This window comes from Notamacropus eugenii, chromosome 1, assembly GCF_028372415.1.
Source record: "Notamacropus eugenii isolate mMacEug1 chromosome 1, mMacEug1.pri_v2, whole genome shotgun sequence".
NCBI lineage: Eukaryota > Metazoa > Chordata > Mammalia > Diprotodontia > Macropodidae > Notamacropus > Notamacropus eugenii.
In genome coordinates this window covers 89,534,849-89,558,515 of record NC_092872.1, presented here as the reverse complement: position 1 = coordinate 89,558,515, position 23,667 = coordinate 89,534,849, and the positions used below count along the sequence as shown (strand labels likewise).

General features: G+C 37.8%; 1 protein-coding gene and 1 pseudogene across 2 annotated transcripts in view; both read left to right on the top strand.

Annotated features, from left to right (window-relative positions):
* The window catches only part of GRIN2A (glutamate ionotropic receptor NMDA type subunit 2A), a 506,391-nt gene that overhangs the window by 147,497 nt on the left and 335,227 nt on the right, over positions 1 to 23,667 (top strand). The gene's annotated exons all lie outside the window — the stretch shown is intronic.
* LOC140504222 (T-complex protein 1 subunit delta-like) overlaps positions 1,767 to 23,667 on the top strand; it is a 31,196-nt pseudogene continuing 9,295 nt past the window's right edge.

The window sequence follows — 23,667 nt, the reverse complement described above, 5'->3', positions numbered from 1 at the left end:
GTGATTGGCAGGGTCAAAGGTTGCAGAGAGGTCAAGAAGGATGGGGATTCAGAAAAAGCTATTGGATTTGGCAACTAAGAGATTTTTGCTAACTTTGGAGAGAGCCATTTCTAGATGCTTAGATCCAGAAGGGACCTGAGATATCATCTAGTACAGCTCTCTCAATTTACAGATAAGGGGCCCAGAGAGGTTAAGTTACTTGCCCAAAGTCACCTAGTAAGTGGACTTTGAACCTAAGCCCTCTAATTCCAAATTCAGTATCCTTTCCACAGTATTCTGCATTTGCTGAGCCTGCTAAATTGCTTTCCCCCCTCCACACCTTCTTCATGTCCTGTTAAAAGGGATGGCTAGCTGGTTCAGGGAGTGGAGAGGAACGCATTCAGAAAAGAAGGTGATGTAAAAATAGACAATATCAATAAAAAAAAAATGTTACTTGTTGGTGTGCAGCACTGTTACAAAAAGGCTGCTGTAGAAATGATGTCGGGGCTTGAGCTGGTATAACCTTTCTTGTCAGTTTTCTGAATGTTTCTGAGCCTAGGATGCTTCTCAACTCAAAAGTGGAAACCAAGGTTCCTTGTCATGGGGGCTCAGGCGTGTGGGCTTGAGAATTCCACAGGGCCACCTAATGAATATGCAAGCTCTTAGCATTGTGTTCTGACGACTTCCTTTTTATAGGGAGCTGTGCTCAGGAGCCTGGTGATTAAATTCTCTGCCCTCCTACTCAGAGTGCTCAGATGTAGCCATGTAAGCAGCTACGTTATTTTGAGAGTTCCCTCTGAAATACAGGGTAGCACTTGGGAAGGTAACAGAGTGAGGTATTTAAATGGAAGTGACATTTGCATTTTAAGAACCTTAAGGACAGAATTTTATCTAGGTCTCCTCAACTAGGTCTCTCATTTCCCTTTTTCCCAGTACCAGTAAAGATGGGTGGGCTTGAGTTTCACCAGTAGATGTTTGAGTTAGACCTGCACTCTATGCTTTAGCCAAACTGTCCATCTCCCACTTTCTATACCTCCGTATGAGCCACCCTCCTTTAATCCCCATGTGTGTACTTACCCCAGCTCCTTTTAAGGTTCAGCCCAAGTGCCATCTTCTACATGAGACACTTTCTGATCTACTTTGTTACTTCTCACACCGTCCTCTCCCACCACCCCAGGTAACTTTGCATTGGTTTTGTATGTATTATCTATTTATCTGTGAAAATTCTGTGTTGTCCCAATAGAATGAGGGCTCCTTGAGAGAAGAGACTGGTTTACTTTTGATTTTGTATCCTCACCCACAAGCATAATGCCTGGTATATAGCAGGAGCTTAATAAATGCTTGTAGATTCTTTCATATAACCATTCTCTCTATTGCAATTCTTTCTCTACTTCAGTCCATTCTGCACAGTCATCCTCTAAGACCAATGCTTTGTGTAAATAATTTACCACAGCCACATTTCTGTCCCCCGACATTTTCTCACAACAATAGTAGTAGTGACAGCATTTAAGCAGTGTTTTAAGGTTTGTAAAACCCTTTACCTATTTTATCTTCTTCGATCGTTCCAACGATCCTGTGAAATAGATGTTGTGATTATCTTCTTTTAAAGATGAGGAAACTGAAGCTAAGAGAGATTAAGTGATTAGGCAGTGGTCATATAGTATGTGTTAGAACAAGAGGACTTGAACCCAAGCCTTCCTGATTCCAAGGTGGATCCCTCTATTTGTCATACAATATCTCTTTTCTCCATTATAATCACCGATGAGACTAAAACACTCTGGCAGCCATGTAACGGATGGGTTGGAGAGGTGGGAGGGGGGTGGGAAGACATCTTAAGAAGTTATTGCAATTACCTAGGTAGTACAAGCACAGGTAATAAGGACATATATAAGGGTGGTAAGTATTTGGATTTAAGATGGAAGAGATGGAGCTTTTGTGGAGGATTTGGTTAAGTGATGTTTTGGATTTGGGTTGAGAAGTGTTTATTGTATGAAAACAAAATGTATTAGAATATATGTATTCATTATTTGTAGGATCATAGGTTCATAGAGTTAGAGTTAGAGAAATCTTAGTCAGTGAGTTCAAGGCCTCCTTTACAGATGGAAAATTGGAGACCCAGAAAGTTTGAATGACTTGCCCAGGGTCACAAAACTTGTAAGAGATTGGAATACAAGTCTTTCCAGCTCCAGGTATAAGACTCTACTCATGATGCCATGATGCCTGATGAATTGATTGGAAAACTAAGACTGTATCAGAAAGCAATTTTTAAAGGTCTGGATAAGGATTTAAGATAGAGAAATGAATCTAATGAAAGCATGTTAAAATATATTAGCCTAGGGACTTGAAGTTCAAAAGGAATTTGAACCTAAAGGGGAAAGATAAAACTTCTAAAACTATAGCAGCGACTCATGACCCAGTGTTTGTACAGTGCCTGGTACTTAGGTGATGATCAATGCTTGCTGATGACTCACATTTTTATTTTGCTTTGAATTTTGCAAAATTCATAAAGGAGATTTTGCATGATCTCATGCATTTTTTTATTTGGTTCTCATAATCACCCCATCAAGTAGGGGATATTGGTATCCCCATTTTACAGATGAAATGATTGTGACACACAGAGGTTGTGACGTACCCAAGGTCACTCAGTTTCCTACCAAAGACGATAACAGTTATGACATAATAAGAGGAATATTAATGCAGAATTCAAGTGATTTACAAGAGCCACTTTACAAGAAGGCAGCAATAATACTCAAGGCTTCACATGTCTATATACAAGGGCACAGAAAATGAGTAATAAACAAAATGAAGCAGTGATCTAAATTTGAGCAGGTAACTGAAACTGTGCAGATTACAGAGAGTGAGAGAGATTTGAGTCACAAAATTACAAACCACAAGTGATTAATTAGAAGAGTCTTCAGAGGTCATGTAGTCCAATCTATAAATGAATAAGAATCTCCTCACTAATGTACCCAATTAATGTACATTAATATACCTAATGACCATCCAAGTGGTCATGTAGCTTTTCTTGAACACATCTAGAGAGGGGGAAATTCCCTCTCTTTCACAGGCATCTACTTTCTACTTTTGGATAATTTTAATTGTTAAAACGAGTTTCCTTTCATTAAGCTTAAATCTGCCTCTTGCAACAGTCACTCATGGCTCCCACTTCTACCATTCAGGACCAAATAAAACAGCTTTAATTCCTCTTGCACTTGACAGTCATTCAGATACTTGGAAATAATTATCATGCTCATGCTAAGACCTCTTTATTTCAAGGCTAAACAGTTTTTAAATCTAGCCTTTATAAAGCATGATCTTGAGAACCTTCTTCATGATGATCACAGAGCTTTGGATATGAGCTTATCAATTTTCTTCCTAAAGTGTGGCCCCTAGAACTAAACACAATGCTCTATGTGTGTTCTGTCCACAATACAGTGGGATTCATTAATACCTCCTTAGACCAGAGAATGAGTATTCTCAAATCAGACAGAGATCGCAAAAATGTTTTAGATAAGACACATCACTCCACTGATTTAATAAGCTAATGTATAGTTATTATTGCATTGCTATCTTGCATTTGTAAAGCCTATATCTCAAATAAAAATATAATGCTTTATATTTATCCCTATTAAATTATAATATAATATATATTATATTAAATTATATACTTGGTTCACAGTGTAGCCCACTGAGGTGCTATTGTGGCTGTTGAGTGATGTCTGCCTCTTTGTGATTCCATTTGAAGTTTTATTGGCCAAGGTACTGGAGTGGTTTGCAATTTCCTTTTCCAGCTCATTTTCTAGATGAGAAAATAGAGTCAATCAGGGCTAAGTAACTTGCTCAGGGTCATACAGCTAGTAAGGATATGATGCCAGATTTGAAGATGAGCTTTCCTGATTCCAAGACCAGTAGTCAATTTACTGTGTCACCTAGCCACCCAATTATATGCCTATTAAATTGTAATATAAATTATATCAAAATATGGATCCATTCACAGTTTTAGCCCAAGATCTTCTTAGAGATCATCTAATCCCAATCTCTTCTTTAAGAGATGAGGTTAAGTATCTTGTCCAGGGTCATACAATTAGTTCATTGCAAAGACAGAGGTTATGAGTAGGATACAATAATAGAAGATATGTTTTATTCAAAAGGAGCCAGTCAGCTAACAGGAATGGTGGAGCAGTATGGTCTATTAAGAATATAAATTGATATGAGGAAATTGTCAACTGGAAGGTCATATGATGGAACACATTTGAACGAGGATCACTGGTGGAATAAACAGAAATTTTTTTGTGATAAGAGATACTATGAATCACCTGATCAGCACAAGAAATGCATGATAAGTTTGGGAAATAGTTGACAAATCTTGAATGCAAGGCTTATATTGCACTATTATATTATACTGATCATATGGATATCTATTGTAATTTTATTCTAAAAGAAAGCCTCTGATGGATCTTTGATTCACACAAAGCAGAGGAAGCAGTAACAGCAACTATTCATCTGGACTTGATTCTGATCAATAAGAAGGAATTGGTTGTTAAAGAGGAAATGACAGACAACCTAGGAGTGAGTGACTGACTTCTTAGAGTTTGTGCTTGATAAGGAGGGGAATTTCTACTGATGAATGTCTTTGATCCCTCAGTATGCCATGAAGATCATCCTAGGTTACTGATAGATATATCAGAAGAATGTAAGCCAAGACCTGTCATATCATGCTTGGAAGGCCTTGGGCATGAGTCTAGGAACAAGCTATATCCTTGATACCTGAGGTTTAGTCCAGTTAAATTTGTGCGTGACTAGGTGACAAATTTTGTGTCTAGAGCAACTCTTGAAATTCCTCCAAGTTGTAGAAGGGTTAGACTCTGCATTTGGTGGAGGGGCTACTCTCACTAGTGAGATTTGCAGAGTCTTGAAATATTGAAGATAAGAATGGGGTACCTAGACATGGTTTGATGCGTACTCTAGACTTTGAGAAAATTGGTAAAAAATGTTCAGGAAAGAATAAATAGAATCTCAGGTCCAAAAAAATCTGCAGAAGAACTTACCTCCAGTTGGATTGAACATTTCTCGAGAATAAAATTCTGATGACACAGAGATAATTCACAGATGATTCTGATGAAAAAGGAAGACAGGTACATATTCATAGAGACTGATGTGGCTGCATAGGGAACTCATCAACCAACTTAGAAAAAAGAAGACCTAATGAGAAAGATAGACATGTGAGTAGTTAATGGAGGATGAAAGCAAGTATAGCACTATAAAAATATGATCAGGAGAATGAAAGCTCAGAACAAGCTGAAGGTCTATGCCAACTCCCTTGACCTACTAATCTACCAGTCTTCAAACTGTCTTTCAAACAAAGTCACAAAACATTTATTAAGCACTTACCACAGTACCAAGCATTATGCTAAGAGCCTGGAATAGAAATACAAGAGAAAAGAAAGATTGTCTGTGCTCTCAAGGCTCTTACATTCTAATGGGGGAAGACAAGACAAAAAAAAAGCTGAAAAGGTTATTGTGAAGATGAAATTATGAGGGACAGGGGCAGGGTAGAAAAAGTCTTGTGGAGAGTCAGGAGTACCACCTGGAGAGAAATGAAGACATCTTTCACCTGGACCTTCTCCTTAAAAAGGAGGTTCTGGGAAGAATGAGTGAATCAGAGGGAGAGGCTGCAGAGGTAGTTAGTTCTTCCAATGTGAGAAGTCCAGAGTTAGAGTGAACTTACAGTTCAATGAGGTTTCTATGGCATGATAAACAAAATCTTGCGAACTTTGGAGTATAGACTGGAGAAGAACAAATGATATGAATACTAAGGATAATGAATAGGGAGTTTTGGGGTATGTTGGAGGAAATAATAAAACCAAGGAATCAGCAGGATTGTTGCTTGGAGTAGGTAAGATAATGGAAAGAAGACAACCACTCAGCTTTTATTTATTTATTTAATCCATTTCTCTATGGATTTTCAGATTGATTGAAAAAAAATTACAGGAAAATGAAGTCAAAAGTAAATGAGGAAGTAGTAAGAATAAAACAAAAACAAAACCTAGCAGCACTTAATGAGTTCCAATCACAGGAGACTAAAATAATTTGTTAATTTGATTGTCAAGGTGCTGTTGATGTTCTTTTAAATTTTTTTTTTTTGTGGGGGAGGAAGAGATGGTTTCTCAGAACTAGTGATGGAAAAATATTGTCCTGATTTTCACAATGGAAAGAAGGTGGATTCTTCAAACCCTAGGAAGGATCACTGGTGAAATTTTGCAGCATAGTTTCTGGGAGCATTAAGAAAGGGAATCAGTGATCATGAAGAACTAACATTTAGAAGAGATCGTGTCATGCTAATTTCCTTTCTCTTTTTGAAGGGGAGGAAGACTGATAGATTGGTAGGTCAGGGGAGTGCAATGAAAAAAAAAAGGATACTAAGATTTCCCAAAGGCATTTCAAAGAATCTGAGAGTCCAAGACTTTCAGAGTTGGAAAGATCTGAGATACCATCTATCCCAACTTGAACTTGACCAATTATCCCCTTTACAAAATGCTTTACAAAAGTGTCATTTCTGTAAAGTATTACTTTGTAAAGGGGATAATTTTTACTTGAAGACTTCTAATGAGGGAGAAGCTCACTACCTTCCAGGATGGCCTGTTCCAGTTTGTATAGCTCTGACTGTTGGAAAGATTTTCCTTACTTTGAGCTAAAATCTGCTCTTTTGCATTCTCCTAGTTCTGTCCTCTGGAGCAAAGCTTAAATTTAATCCTCTTGCACATCATGATCCTTAAAATACTTGAACATTGCTGTCATATGCTTACTTTTTACCAGAGGAAGCATTCCTGGTTCCTTCAACCAGTCCTGATAAAGCATGAGCTAAAAAAGCCCATTCACAATGCAGATAATCCTTCTCTGCATGGTCTTTAATTTAGCAATGCCCTTCACAAAACAGCCTCTAGAACGAAGTACAATAGTGCAGATAGTGTCTGATCAAGGCACAGCTTGGTGGGGCTATTGCTTCCCCAGTGTTCAACACCATGCCTCTCTAAGTGCAGCCAAAGGTTATATTAATGTTTCTGGAAGCTATAGCACACCATTACCTCATGTTAAGTGTGCAGTCTATCTAATTTAACCTTCAGATCTTTTTCAGAAGAACTAGTCTAGCCAACCATACCTCCCCCATATTATACTTATGAAGTTAATTTTTTGATCTCTACATTTATTTCTATTTTAGTTCCTTTCAATAGATTCAGCTAATGTTTTTCTAGATTTCTAGGTCTTTCATGATAGGTAGATAAGGCTGAGGAAAGTGTGTGTGTGTGTGTGTGTGTGTGTGTGTGTGTGTGTGTCTGGTGAGGAGAGGATATCTATACTTGAGTAGATTCAGAAGTGGCTACATAGCTAGACCCAAAGAATAGTGATTAATGGATCAATGTTACCATGGCAGATTCTAATGTAGTATTCTAGAACTCTGTCCTTGTCTCTCTACCGTCCAACATTTTAATGAATGAATTAGATGAAGGAGCATAAGGCATGACTATCCATGATAAGAAGCCAGAAAAGGTAGTTACCATATTGGATCACAGAAATCCAAGGCTGTCTTTTATGGGTTAGGACTATAGACTGAATCCAATAAAATGAAATTTAATTGGGATCAAATATAACATCTTATAAGGTATCCAGAAGTTAAATAGATTACTTTAGGAGGTTGCCTGAAATTGAGTGTATGGACAAATTGAGAGAGGTGTGGCTAAATCAAAGTTCAAGTGAAAAAGATCTGAAACATTTTAGTGGATTGGAACAGTAAAAGTTAACTGTGTGACCCAGTAAAAAAAAACTAATGTGATTTTTGGCTGCATTAATAGAAGTATTATGTCCAGGGAAAGGTATGTGACATTCTGCTCTCTTCTGCATTGGACCAAAATATCTCCGGAGGGTTGTATGTAGTTTTAGGCAATATATTTTAGAAAAGACAGTGCAAGCAGGAAAATGTTCAAGGGAGGGTAACTAGAATAGTGATGGGGTAGTAATATTCCTTATAAGACTGATTCAAGGAACCAGATAAGTTGATCAAAATAATAAACTATTTGGAGCATGCTGTGGGTAATGACAGGAAAGCGATCTTGAAGTATTTATAGGACTATCATAGGGAAGAAAGATTATGTTTTGCTTGGCTTCGGAGGGCATAACTAGAAGCAAATGAGTAGAGGGTTCAGAGAGTCAGATTTTGCATATAACAAAAACATCAACAAACTTGCAATTGAGAAAATGAAATGGAGAACTTTGAGCCTCAGTTTATCTTATTCTAACTGTTTTAAATTAATTACAATTAATTCAAAAGTATAATAGTCTTTCCCAGGAGATTATGGGCTCCCAGTCCCTGGGAATCTATAAAATGAAGGGGGTGGACTTGGTGGCCTTAAAACTCCCTTTCATCTCCAAGCCCATGTTCCAATAAAGCATAGATGTTGAAGAAATGTTTTTGACACAGGTATAGGATGGAGTGCTGGATTTGGAATCAGGAAGACCTAGGTTTTAATTCTCCCTCTGATGCATACTAGCTTTTCATACAGCTGGGAAAGCCACTTAACTCAGCCTGCCTCATAAGTATAACCGTAATTTATTTATTTTGAGATTCAGTCTCTCCATCTTGCCTAGACTGGAAGCATGGGACCATTTTGACCTGAGAGCTTTGACCTGCTTCATTTGTCCTTCCATAGGCAACTTGATGGCCCCCTACACTCCTGCAGGCTCACCATTCTAGTGCTAGATTTAGGGTAGACACCCATTAGTGTTACTTAGAGTGGCTTTGTTCACAGCTTTTTATTATTATTAATTATTAGTTGAGCTACGCGCTTCTGTGGTCTCTTTAACTCTTACTTCTGTGATGATACTTCCAACAGGCTAAGAACTGATTGTCTTTTGCAGACTGTCATCAATTTGACAACCTGCAAAATTCAACTTTTCATTAACTTTGACTCATCAAACTGACACAGTTTGTCTGGGGAAAAAATTAAAATCCAGAGAGTTCTCCAGACTTTTTGCAAGTTTCTTTTTTTGTTAGATTTTAGAAGCATTGCATTAGGATAGAGTGTGACATGCTAGAAAATTAAAATACTATTATAGATTTCCTTTCTTTGGCTCTGATTTCTTAGTAGCAATTACTAGTCTGCAAACATCTATAGAATGTAGGCTGCAGCAACTTGGGGATGGCAGAAGAATGCAAATCAGTGTGGACACTGACCTGGCATGTATGTGGAAAAGATACTGCATTAGAAAGCTAGGGCAGTGATGAGATAGGCTTTTTAACTTCTCTATCTTCTGAGTTCCCTCAGCTTGCAAGAAGGGTTCAGACAATAGGAACTTGCATTGGGAGCTGTGCAGTGTATACAGAGAACCTTTGCAAGACAGAAACTGCAGAAAAAGAAAACAGGGGAGACGCTGATAACTGGGAGATCCTTTAATTCCCTTGGACTGAAATAAGAAATTTTAGCAACGTGAGGGACAGAGAAATTTGCTAGAACTCCACCCTTCCCCCCCAAGACAATGCCTTCATTTGCTTGTTGCAGATTTCTGTAGTAAGAATTGTATCTACCATGGAAGGCGATGGGCAATGTTGAGAAAAGCCAATGCTTTTCAGGGTATTGACTGTGTGCTCTAGAATTTCAAGGCTGAGGGACCATGTCAGAAGCAAACAAATTTATGCTCTCAGGAGTCACACTGAGTACACAGCCTGTGTGTGAAGTGAAGTTCTGGATTCAACACAATTTGTGGGTCACATGTCATTGTGTATGCTCAACGGGATTGTTTTTAAGGCAAAGGGAATAAAATTCTTCTTCTGCTAAATTTTAAAAATTGGACTTAAAAAAAGCAAAATATAGTAGGGGAACAAGTGCATGCTAAGCACATATAACACTTTAAGTAGCAATCAGATGTCCTGAAACTCCCAGTTCTGATGCAGTTGATTGATTGAAAACCTTGAAAAATAACAATGGAGAAGGAATATAATCAAAACTGAGAAATTATGAGCAGATATGGAGCAGGTGAGTTTGAACTTTGGGAAATTGCCTAAACTCCAGGATCCTTGAACTGCGAAATACTTGTTTAAACTTGATAGTTTTATCACACGTAAACAGAGGCAGCATCATGAATGATGCTGGAGTCAGGTAATGCTGTTTTGAATCTCAGTTCTCACATTTATTAGTCATATGACCGGCCATAGGCAACCAACACTTCATTTCTTCCCTTTACCTCTGAACCTCTTATATTCTGGCTTCCAGCCTCATCTCTCAATGGAAATGGTTCTATCCAAGGTTTCTTATGCTCTCCTAATTTCTAAATTTGATGACATTTTCTTGATCTTCATGCCTTTTCACCCCTCTACAAGCATTGGATCTCTTTGTCCTCCTAGATACTCTCTCCTTGGATTTTTATGACATTTCTTTTCCCTGGTTTTGGCTCTTATCTGACTATGCCTTCTAAGTCTCTTTTACTGTGTTATCTATCATCCACGATCCATCCCCTAACCATAGATTCCTCCCAAGGTTCCAACCTAGTTTTTCATCTCTCTCCATCTTTCCATCTTACTTTTCTACAGGTATCCTCATTTCTTAGCAGAGGGCTTTGTACATATTAAATGCTCAATAAATACTTCATTCATTCACATCATCTCTGTGACTAATTTACAGACTAAGTGCCAACTGTCATTAATAGATGGAGTTTTCTCCTAAGGGTTCCTACCAATTAAATCACAGGTCCAGTTTAAAATTTTTTTCCTGCTTCTCTCATGGAATTGTAATGAAGAAAACACTTTATCAAACTTAAAGCCCTATGTAAAGGTGAGGTTTTATATTTAATAATTACCACCTTATTGATGGTAAATGTATGGAACCTGTAACTCCCCATATGTGGCCAAATCTGAAAGTATGATTAAGTTTAATAAGGATTTAAATAAATCCATGCATAACAAATATCCAAGAGGTCATCTCAAGGGGAAGTCAATCAATCATTCTGTCAATCAGCATGCCTTCATGAAGCTTTTACTACATGCTAGGAAACTGTGCTGGAGGATACAAAGTTAGGGATGCCTCCTTATTGGGCATCCCTTGGTGTACCTGTCCCAGAGAGATTTTTGGTCTGCTTTGGCCACTGATCTGACCCAGGTTGGGGTTTCTAATCTTCATTGGGCTCACTGCCAAACCCTATGGCCAGAGGCAGGGTTTTCTGGTACAAGATTAATCATTGCTAATTGTCAGTGGGAGGGAATGAGGAGTGTTATTCCTTCTATCTCCTTTATTTCTTTAAATTAGTTTATTTAATTTTAGTTTTCAATATTCACTTCCATAAGCTTTTGAGTTTTAAATTTTGTCCACCTTCCCTCCCCTTCCCCCTACCCAAGATAGTATGCAATCTGTTAAAGGCTCTACATATACATTCTTATTAAAAGTATTTTCACTTTAGTCATGTTGTAAAGAAGAATCAGAATGAATGGGAGAAACCACAAGAAAGAAAAAAAAAAGAAGAGAGAGAGCAAATAAAATACTTCAATTTGTATTCAAACTCCATAGTTCTTTCTCTGGGTGCGGACAGCATTTTCCATCACGAGTCTTTTGGAGTTATCTTTGTTCATTGCTTTGCTGAGAAGAGCCAACTCTATCAACGTTAGTCATTGCGCAGTGTGGCTGTTACTGTATACAGTTTTCTCCTGGTTCTACTCACTTCACTCAGCATCAGCTCATATAAGTCTTTCCAGGTTTTTCTGAAGTCCACTGGCTCATCAGATTAGTTTTTACAAAAGAATATGTTTGGGGACCGAAATATCAGAGGTCCAGTGGGGACTTGAGGAGGAGCATTCTAAAAGCGCTCCCCTCACAGACGATAAATATTAAAGAATCAACCTCCCCAAAGGGGTTTATTACCTTTAACCCCTAAACTCACTCCTTTTTTGGACTTTACTCACGATTTCTGTGATGCCGTTATTTCCTCTAGCTTCCGTGTTTAAACCTTGGTGTTATCTTTGACTCTTTCCTCTCTCTCATTTCTTACATTCATTTTGGGTCTTGTTGATCCAGTCAGAATTTCTCTTGCCTCTGTTCCTTTCCATTATCATCTTCATAGTACTAATTTTCATTAGGAACGTATGGGACATTCATGGAAGACTAGTACCTCTGGTGTGAAGAGCCCTTTTCAGGGTTGCTGATCCACCTTTGGTGTCCACCTTCCACCTAGCTTTCATCTGTAGCATTCGAAGAGGCCACACCCTAGTAAAAACACTCTGAACAGATGGGCTTAATCATGTTGAAGGTAACTGACAAGTTTCAAACCTGTTGGTGAGTTAGAAGATGTCTACTCCAAGCATTTGAAGACTTCCACTGGTAGAATGGGTGGATGAGAGCAATTTGTTCTGGTGGACATGAAAGCAGCTGAAGCAGGTACTGTGTGAACACTTCATTTGGTCAGACATCAAAGATGCCAAGGTCATGAATCACATCCCAGGACATTGCCAATCATCTTGACTTTTGTCTTGATACTAGATTTTGATGACTCTGGAAGAGAGAGTGAGGCTGATGACTTTGCCCAACTCTATTTCACTTAAATACCATTCATGCAAGTCAAGACATCACCCCCTGATGTCGTTGGTCTTCTTCCAAGAAAGGATGAATAATGAGTTCTCATTATCACCTGTGTAGTTTACCATGCTATCCTCCCAAGAGATCTTCTCACTTCTATTTTCTCCTTTCCATAACCCATACTTTGTACTGTTTCCAAACTTGTTTTCCTTATGAATTGATCTGGTCAGGTTAGTCTACCAAAAATGTATAGGCAGCTAAGTGGTAAGATGGATAGATTGTGGGAGCTAATCTTGAATCCTGCCTCAAGTATTTACTTCCTCTATAATCCTGGACCAGTCACTTAACCTTTCTCTGCTTCAGTTTCCTCATTTGTAAAATAAGTATGATGATAGCACCTCCCTCACAGGGTTGTGGTGGGAATTGAATGAGTTAATATTTGTAAAATGCTTTATTAAACTTAAAGTGCTACATAAAAGCTAGTTATTATTTGCAATGATGGGCAACTGAATAAATTAATATTTTGCCTTATATTCAGAGTTTTCCACAATCTAACATCTTAATTTTTAAAATATGTATCATATTCTTCTCCTCCACACAAACCACACTAACCAAGTGAATTACTATTTTTCTTTTGAACATATCCTATACTTTCCCAGCTCTATGCCTTTTTTATACTGTTCCTTAAGACTATGTCCTCCTTGCCCCTCTTTAGTTGGTAAATTACTGCCTATCCAAGATCAAATCCCATTGTCTCCCTGGAGCCTTCTTTAATGTTCCCTGGTGGTAACGTATGACCTTGCCCCCTTCATATCTCACGTAACATTTTATTTTGTACTTTTCTATTGTGCGTTGCAATTATCGTTATAGTCCTGATATATTATGTTACTGTTCAGTCATTTTCAGTCATGTCCAGCTCTTCATGACCCCATTTAAGGATGTCTTGTAAAAGACACTGGAGTGGTTTGCTATATCTTTTTCTAACTCATTTTATAGATAAGGAACTGAAACAAACATGGTGAAGTGACTTGCCCAGTGTTAAGGGTCCGAGGTCATATTTGAACTCAGTTCTCTCTGACTCTAGGCCCAATGCTTTATCCCCTGTGCACCTTATAGTTACCCATAAATGTGTCTCCCCTCCTTCCAGTGCCACAGTTAAGAAGGAGTTCTGTCTTGAAGGCAGGTGTTCTATCTTACTTAAACCTATTGCCTAACACAATTCTTTGTAAGTAACAACTGTTTATTGAATTTTTTTGTTCTAGAGGTTATAGAACTGAATATTGTCTGTAAATATGGCTACCATCAGCTTTCAGTTTTAAAGTTTTACATCTTTCTACTTCCTGTTTTTCACCTGTGGTTTACCCGTAGCTATGTTCCCTTTGACACCTCTGATCAGTAGTTGGTATGTAGTGAGGGACTACAAATCTGTCTGATTTTTAAAATTTAAAAATATATTTGATTCATATGTTTCCTTTTATATTGCCTATATATTTTTAACTTATTTCCTTTTCTTCTTGCTATTCTTTTTTCCCCTTTTCCTCCTGTTCTCCCTCCTTCTCTTCTTCCTCTTCCTCCTCCCCGATAGTCATTCCTCATAACAAAGAAGCAAGTTTATTTTAATATTAATCTAAAGCAAATTTGATTAATAAAGACAAAAGTACAGCTGTCAAATCATAATTTCATTATCTATTCATTTTTGTTACCTGTTCTCTTGTCCTCCATTAATTAACCAACTAATTAATAATAATTTCTTGTGCTCAGAACTATTCTATGTATGTGTGTGTGTGTGTGTGTGTGTGTGTGTGTGTGTATGAAGATGGTGATACAAAAGACATATACAACATGATCTTTGACCTTCTAAGAACTTAGAACCAGTTGGGGAAACTTGAAGCCATTGGAAACTACTTGAGTGCTGAAAAGTGTGGTAGTAAGGCAATGGAGATAAAGAGCTCTTCGGACTTTAAAGTACTGAATGAATGTTACTGTGATGATGATGATAATGATAATTGCTGTTGTTAGATACTTCCTAATTATTTCAGCTATTAGTATCCCTATTTATTTTGTATGTTTGTGTATAATTTTACACACACCCGTATATGTATATACACACACACACACATATATATATATATGTTCTACTTAATTGTATGCGTGTCATTCCTCCTGGTAGAATATAAACTCATTAAAGGCAGGCACTGATTGGGTTGTACCTTTATACCCCCAGCACACGGCATCATGCTTGGACCATGGTAAGTGCAAATAAATAATGATTTTATTGAAATGGATTGTTTTTAAATTCATCAAGCCTTTAGGGAGAGATCATTATATACTGAAGGAGTTGGGAATAATAGAGAGATCATAGAGTCATCAGTAAAATGAATGACTTTATAGAGAGAGGCATAATAACGGGGTTCAAGGTTTTCATCTCCTTCGGGATCCCACCAAATAAAAAGATTGTATTTGGGGCTTTGGCTAAGCAAAATTCATGAGGAGGATGCATCAAAACACAAATGAATATGAGGCTAATTGTACCTGTGTTGTCATTTGGAGGCTTTGGGTTGGCTTTGGGTGTGTAGGATGTGGATTACACAGACCTGAGTTTATTTGGACTAACCTAGGAAAGCACCACGGAGGAAGTGAGTCGTGCAGTTTTTCAGGAGGGGAGGGCGTAATGAGGAACTTTTCTTAGCAAAGGCATGTGTTGGATGAATGTTGGGTGGGTGGGGTCAGCTAAGCACAGGTGTTTATATAGCCCTCGAGATGAAGAAACAGAGCAATTTACAATGATAGGTCTTGTTGAAAATAGACAGGGACAATAATCAACGTCAGAACTGCACATGGACATAGAATGGGAAAGATGGTGAGTCAAATGTTGGATCCTGCAACCACTCTCATACACGTGGATGCACCATCTACAGAGACATTTTTGATAAAAAAGGACAGTGAGGCAGAAAGATTAACAAAGAAGGAGGGAGAAAAAGAGAGAGAAAGAAAAAGAGACAGAGTAAGACAGAGAGACACAGAGAGACAGAAAGAGATAGAGACAGAAACAGAGAGACAGACAAACAGAGACAAAAACAGAGAGATAGGGATAGAGATAGATAAAGGGACAGAAATAGATATAGGGACAGAGATAGAGAGAGATGGAGTCTGTGCCAGAGACAGAGAGAAAATGAGAAAATGCCTTTGAATAACTTGGATTGCACAAACTGGAGAGTAGGAGGTTATTTTCTCCCTTTTAACCAAATTCCTTTCTAGCTATGACGGAAGAAAACACATTCTTCCGAGCCTAAGATCCTCAAGCTTGTGAGACTCTTACTGAGGTTTTGCTGACATTAGAAAAGAGGGTTGCATTCTGAGAGATCATCTCCTTAGTAGGGAAGACAGAGGGTGTCTCCCCTTAAGGAGTGCTGCAAGAGGAAATTGATGAGAGGCTTCTTGAGTCTCAACAGACTAGACTGAAGATTATTTCTGAGCTAGAAAGAGTTTCTTGATTCTGTTCAATTCTCTCACATTTCATTTGTTTCCTTCTACTGGGGTGCTCCGGAGGTAGCAGCATTGATGAGCCTTCTTCCCATTGCTGTGCCTGGAGAGATTAGCTTCAGTAGAATTCTTTTAAGTCTATAGTTTCTTTCTCTTTTTTATTTTTTCTAAAAAAAGCCCCACCTTATAGTGTGTGTGTGTGTGTGTATGTGTGTGTGTGTGTGTGTGTGTGTGTGTGTGTGTGTGTGATGTGAACTCCTTTGGCAGTTTGATAAAGCCTATGGATCCCTTCTCAGAATTATGTTTTGAAATGTGTAAAATAAACTACATAGAATTGAAGTTATATTGAAATATGGTTATCAAAATTAAGAAAAAAAAAGCAAGTTAATGGGTCCCAGGTTAGGAAACTCTAAAAGATGATATCCAAGTTTCCTTTTAAGGAAATTAATTAAATAAATTAAGAATGAATTCCAAGGTCCGATGATCCTATGATGCCATGGCTTCTAAGGATGGGTAGAAAACTTTGGTTTATGCCCGATAGTCTTATAGGATCATAACCAATGGTGAAAGGTATCTCGAGGTTCATCAAGTCTAACTCCTCATTTTATAAGTGAGGAAATTGAGACTAGGAGAGTGAAAATTACTTGTCTAGGGTCAGTACAACTAGTGAATGTCTGAGGCAACAGGTGAACTCAGGTCTTCCTGGTTCCAAGTCTTGCACTCTATTATGCCACACAGCTATCTCTCACGGCTTATGCTAGCCAACCTGCTGTAGTTGTGCCTAGAGCCAGGGTGTCCGTGCTCTGTGTATACCTATGCTACCCTTCCTAGGTCTTCATGGGAGTATCCATTGCCAAGGAAATAGGTCCCTTACTTGGGATAAGATGCAAATGAACAAAAACCTGATGTTTTTGAGGCATGTATTCAGTCAGTTTCAAAGGATGGAATTTAATTTATTAAAGTTTGTATAAAAATGCAATAAAACAGAGTTTGCAGTGCAGGAAAAAATGCTGAATGTATTGTTGGGGGACTCAGGTTCAAATACTGTCTCTATTTGTTATTTATTTCTTGTATGACATAAGGGAGATAATGGAACTCCTCTAGGTCTCAGCATTTTTTATCTGTATATTGAAGGAGTTGTACCAGTAGTCTCTGAAATTCCTTTAAATCTTTGATTCTATGGCAATCATTGGTTATTAAAAGGAGTTTGTGTTTTGATAAGAAAACTGTAGAAATAAAATGTCTACTATGGAAAGAGTACTGAATTTGGAATCAGAGGACCTTCGTTCAAATTCCTGCCCTGTTACTTAAACCAACTGTGACCTTGGGCAAGTCAAATTCTTTGGGCCACAGTTTCCTCATCATCAAAATGAGAGTTTGAACTAGACACTCTCTAAAGTCCTCTATTGATCATTGTATAAGGCTACAGATACTCAGCTTAAATCACCAACTGGGTCAATGCACTGTATAATTACATGTGTAATTAATTTTTGCTTATCAAAGCTGAATTCTCCTCTAGTAACACAATTACTGTGCTTGGGCTTGGCAGGCTGGGGTTGGGGACACACATGAGATAATGCATCATAAATACTGGAGACTCATTAATTCCCTCCCAGTTTTATAAAATATTAGAGCTAGAGAAAGAACTTTAAAAGTAATCTGGTCTAAATCTGGTCTAAAATTAAAGAATTTTAGAACTGGAAAGTTGGAAAGGACCTCTGTTGCTATGTATGCAGTCCAACTAATAAGAAAGAAAATCACAATCTACCCTACCTGGAAGGTATCCAGTCTTCGCTCAAGACCTCCAAGGAGAGGGAACTTACTACCTCTCCAGGCAGCCCATTCCACTTTTGGACAGCTCTAATTGTTAGAAAGTTTGTCCTGATATTAAGCCTAAATTTACCTCTATGAAATTTCTTTTCATTGATCCTGGTTCTGACTTCTCAACAGAATAAACTTAATCCCTTGTGTACATGATAGCACTTCAAATAATTGAAAACAGCAGTCATGTCCCAACCTCTAATTTCCCAAGTCTTTTATTCAAACCAAACATCCTTAGTTCTCTCAGTGGATCTCGCTAATACTCATCGCCATTCTGAATCTCTTCTTTTGGATGTCCCCCAGCTTATCAATTTCTTTAATAAGTACTGGGCACAATACTATAAAAGTGGTCTGACAGAGCAGAGAGTGGTTATCACCTTCTTATTCCTGGAAGCAATGATTCTTTTAACACAGCTCCAAATCAAATGAACTGTTTTTGGCTGCCACAACATACTTTGTTGTTGTTTAGTCGTTCAATTGTGTCCAACTCTTCATGACTCCATGAACCACAGCACAATAGGCCTTTCTGTCCTCCACTATCTCCCTAAGTTCCTCCAAGCTCATATTTGTTGCTTCCATGATACTGTCTCTGTCTCATCCTTTGCTGTCCATTTCTCCTTTTGCCTTCAATCTTGCCCAACATCAGGATCTTTTCTAATGAATCCTGTCTTCTCAATATGTTGCCAAAGCATTTAAACTTCAGCTTTGGTATTTGTCTTTCCAGTGAAAAATTTGAATTGATTTAAGTATTGACTGATTTGATCTCCTTGCTGTCCAAGAGACTCTCAAAAGTCTTCTCTTTTAAATGTTCACCATATATAAACTGAGAATTACCAAAAGAGCAGACTGGTTCTTGAAGAGGCAGGGGAACTAGAGACCAAATTACCAACATTTGCTGGATTGTGGAGAAAGCAAGGAAGTTCCAGAAAAAAAAATCCACCTCTACTTCACAAACTGCACTAAAGTCTTTGTGTGGAACACAACAAAATGTGGTATAAGTCCTCAAAGAGATGGGAGTAACAAATCATCTTAATTTGTCTTCTGAGAAACTCATATATGGGTCAAGAAGTAATAGCTAGGACCAAACATGGAACAAATGATTGGTTTAAGATCAGAAAAGAAGTAAGACAGGAGTGTATTCTGTCACCTTACTTATTCAATTTATATGCAAAGTACATTGTACAAAATTCAGACTGGACAGCTGTGGTACTCAGCTTTTCTCACAGTCCAGCTCCCACTACTATACGTCACCACTGGAAAAAAATATAGCTTTGACTATATGGACCTTTGTCAGTAAGGTGATATCTCTGATTTTTAGTACACTGTCCAGTATTGCCATGGTTGGTTGATTATTGTCCTTCATTCTTGAAGAGGACCAAAATGACATCACTGTGCTAGTGTCAAGTTACAGTGTGTCCAGCTGTGGCTGATCAGACCACTATGAGCTTGGAATGTTCTACCACAAGTCAGGCACAAATAGTCCATGTGAACATTTGGAATGGATTCTCTAAGTTTGTACATTTTGTATTTCTTTTGAGCTATTTCAAATCTGTTTTGCTCATAGAGCATAACACCTTCTCTGGTGTGGGCATACCATGCTGAACTGTCCTGTACCAGTGTCTCCCATGCCACACAATTCCAAAGTTCTTAAGAGAGAACTTGAGAGTGCCCGTGTATGACTTCTGAACCTCACATGAACATTTGTCTATGTGAGTTCTCCATAAAACAGTCATTTTGGCAAGGGTACATTTTGCATTTGAACAATGTAGTCAGCCCATCCAAGTTGTGCTCTCTGAAATAGAATTTGAATGCTTGGTGGTTTAGTTCAAGAAAGGACCTCAGTGTCTGTTATCTTATTCTGCTAGGTAATCTTCAGAATCTTCCTAAGACAATTCAAATGGAAGTGATTCAGTATTGTCATAGCTTTCCTTCCAAAGAGCAAGTGTCTTTTAATTTCATGGCTGTAGTCACCATCTGCAGTGATCTTTGAACCCAAGAATATAAAATCTGATACTGCTTCCATTTCTTTTCCCTCTATTTGCCAGGAAGTGATGGAATAAGTTGCCATGATGTTAGTTTTTTTATGTTAAGTTTCAAGCCAGATTTTACACTCTTCTCTTTCAACCTTATCAGGATGATTAATTAACTCTTCACTTTTTTTGCCATCAGAGTAGTATCATCTGCATAGCAGAGATTGTTGATATTTCTCCTGGCAACCTTAATTCTGACTTTTAACTTGTCCAGTCTGAATTTTGTACAATGTACTTTGCATATAAATTGAATAAGTAAGGTGACAGAATACACTCCTGTCTTACTTCTTTTCTGATCTTAAACCAATCAGTTGTTCCATGTTTGGTCCTAGCTATTACTTCTTGACCCATATATGAGTTTCTCAGAAGACAAATTAAGATGATTTGTTACTCCCATCTCTTTGAGGACTTATACCACATTTTGTTGTGTTCCACACAAAGACTTTAGTGCAGTTTGTGAAGTAGAGGTGGATTTTTTTTTTCTGGAACTTCCTTGCTTTCTCCACAATCCAGCAAATGTTGGTAATTTGGTCTCTAGTTCCCCTGCCTCTTCAAGAACCAGTCTGCTCTTTTGGTAATTCTCAGTTTATATATGGTGAACATCTAGTTTGTAGAATCTTAAGCATAAACTTGCTGGTGTGTGAAATAGTCTAATTGTTTGATAATTTGAACATTATTTGGAATTGCCCTTCTTTTGGATTGAGATATTAACTGATCTTTTCCAATCTATTGGCCACTAAGTTTTCCAAATTTGCTGGGGGTACAGCACTTTAATAATATCATCTTTTAGGATTTGAAAAAGTTCAGTCGGAATTCTGTCACCTTCACTCATATGCTTCCTGAGTCCCGTTTGGCTTCATTCTCCAGGATATCTGTCTCTAGACCACTAACCAGACCATTGTGGTTATCGGTGATGTTAAGCTCTTTCTAAGATGTATAGTTCTTTTGTGCATTCTTGCCACCTTTTCTTAATCTCTTCTACTTTGGTTAAGTCCTTACCATTTTATCTTTTATCATGTCCATTTTTATAGGAAACATTCTTTCATTATCTCGAAGGCTTTTGAGGACAAAGTTTTTCTTTCCCATTCTATTGTTTTCTTCTATTTTGGTGCATTGCTCATTTAAGAAAACCTTCTTATCTCTCCTATTATTCTCTAGAATTCTTCATTTAGTTGGGTAGATCTTTCCCTTTCTCCTTTACCTTTCGCTTTCCTTTTTTTTTCTCTCAGCCATTTGTAAAACCTTATTACATGGTCATTTTGCTTTCCTGCTCTTCTTTGGGATATTTTTCTGTTGCTGCCCTTTGTACAACATTGTGAATCTCCGTGCATAGTTCTTCAGGCACTCTACCTATGAGATCTAATCTCTTAAATCTATTCATCACCTCCATTTTATATTCATAAGTGATGTTATTTAGGTCATACTTATGGTTTTCCCTACTCGACTTTAAGTCTGATTTTTGCAATAAGAAGATAGCAATCTGAGCCACAGCCAGATCCAGGTCTTATTTTAACTAGCTGGATATAGCTTCTATATCTTTGATTGCAAAGTTTATAACCAATTTAATTTCTACATTGACCATCTGGTGATGTCCACTTGTAGAGTCATCTTTTGGATATTGAAAATAACTGTTTACTATGACCAGCGAGTTATCTTAACAAAGCTCTGTCAGTTTCTACCCCTGGTTCGGTTTGTACACAAAGGCCTAACTTGCCTGTTATTCTAATTATCTTTGGAATTCTTACTTTAGTATTCCAATCCCCTATGATGAATATGACATCTGTTTTTTTGGTGTTATTTCTAGAAGATGTTGTAGATCTTCACAGAATTGAGCAACATTAGCATTTTCTACATCAGTGGCTGGATCATTGATTTGTATTACCATGAAGTTGAATGGTTTGCCTTGGATTTGAATAGATATCATTCTGTAACTTTTGAGATTATACCTCAGTATTACTTTTTTCACCCTTTTATTGATTATGAGAGCTACTCCATTTTTTCTGAGGGATTCTTGCCCACAGTAGTATATGTAATGATCACCTGAATTAAATTCATCAGTTACTATCCATTTAACTTCACTGTCACCCAATATGTTAATGTTTAATCTTTCCATCTCCTGTTTGAACACATCCAGCTTATCTTTACAAAATCTGACTTTCCTGTTATCACCAGACACCCTCATAACTTCCTTTCAGTTTTGGTCCTGGCAGCCTCATTAGCTCTGGAGCTACTTGTGGTTGTCCTCTGATCTTCCCCAGTAGTGTGTTGGACACCGTCCAACTTGAAGGTCTTATCTACTGGTGTCAAAACTTTAACATTTTAATACAGTACACAGGGTTTTCTTGGCAAAGATGATGGAGTGGTTTGCCATTTCCTTCTCTAGGTGATTGCCTTTTGTTAGAAGTCTCCATTATTTCAGGTACCAGCTATGCTTTTGGGAAGCTTCATGGAAGTATTGGTTGGAGACCATTAGTCCATGGGTTGAACACATGCTGTGTTCACCCAGGGCTCTTGAGTCACCAGAGAAATGCAATGAGCTTGACTGACTATGCCAGAAAAAAATGGGTCCCAGTAATGGTGCTAGAAGTTCTGGCAATAAGGGGAAGAGGCACTTACCAGGACTGGGACAAACTGGCTCAGATCTGCTTCAACAACATCTCTACCTTTGAAATGGTTACAGATGATATTAGAACCAGCCTTGGACAGAAAGGAATGGACAAAATGATTCAAGATGGGAAAGGTGATGTGACCATTGCCAATGATGATGCCATAATTTTGAAACAAATGCTGGCAGGATGTGGGTGGAGCTATCCAAAGCAGAAGTTATTGAAGCTGGAGATGCTACCTTATCTAGTGTTATTATTGCTGGATCTCTTTTGGATTCCTGTACTAAACTTCTTCTAAAGTAGATTCACCTTACCATCATTTCAGATCATTCCAAAAAGCTTTGAATAGAGGTGTTAAAAATGTAAACTAAAATAGCACAGCCAGTGGAATTGAATGACAGAGAAACATTGTTAAATAGTGTGACCACTTCACTAAACTCAAAGGTTGTATCTCAGTACTCAAGCCTGCTTTCTCCAATGGGTGTAGAGGCCATGATGAAGATAATTAGCCCAACAACAACTATTAGTGTAGATCTTCAAGATATTAAAATAATTAAGAAACTTGGAGGGGGGAATAATTGATGACTATGAACTGGTCGAAAGATTGGTTAAATGGTGCTAACTCAGAGGATGGCAAACACTGGCATAATCAGAGTTGAGAAAACTAAGATTTGTCTTATTCAGTTTTGTTTATTTGCTCCAAAAACAGATATGGATAATCAAATTGTCGTTTCTGACTATGCTCAAATGGGCAGACTATTGTAAGAAGAGACAGCTTACATTTTCAATTTAGTGAAGCAATTTAAGAAATCTGGATACAATGTGATCCACATACAGAAATTTGTTCTTAGTGATCTTGCATTACATTTCCTAAACAAAATGAAGATTATGGTGGTTAAGGATATTGAAAGAGAAGACAATGAATTTATTTGTAAGATGACTGGAACCAAACCAGTTGCCCATATTGACCAGTGCATTCCTGAAATGCTTGGCTCTGCTGAGCGAGCAGAAGGGGTCAACTTAAATGGTACTAGCTAACTGCGCAAAATTACAGGTAATGCAAGCCTTAGACAGTCAGTTACTGTTATTGTTCCTGGGTCTAACAAGTTGGTGATTAAGAAGACAACTGTTCAATTCATGATGCTTTATATATTATTTACTGTTTAGTGAGAGAGAGAGAGAGAGAGAGAGAGA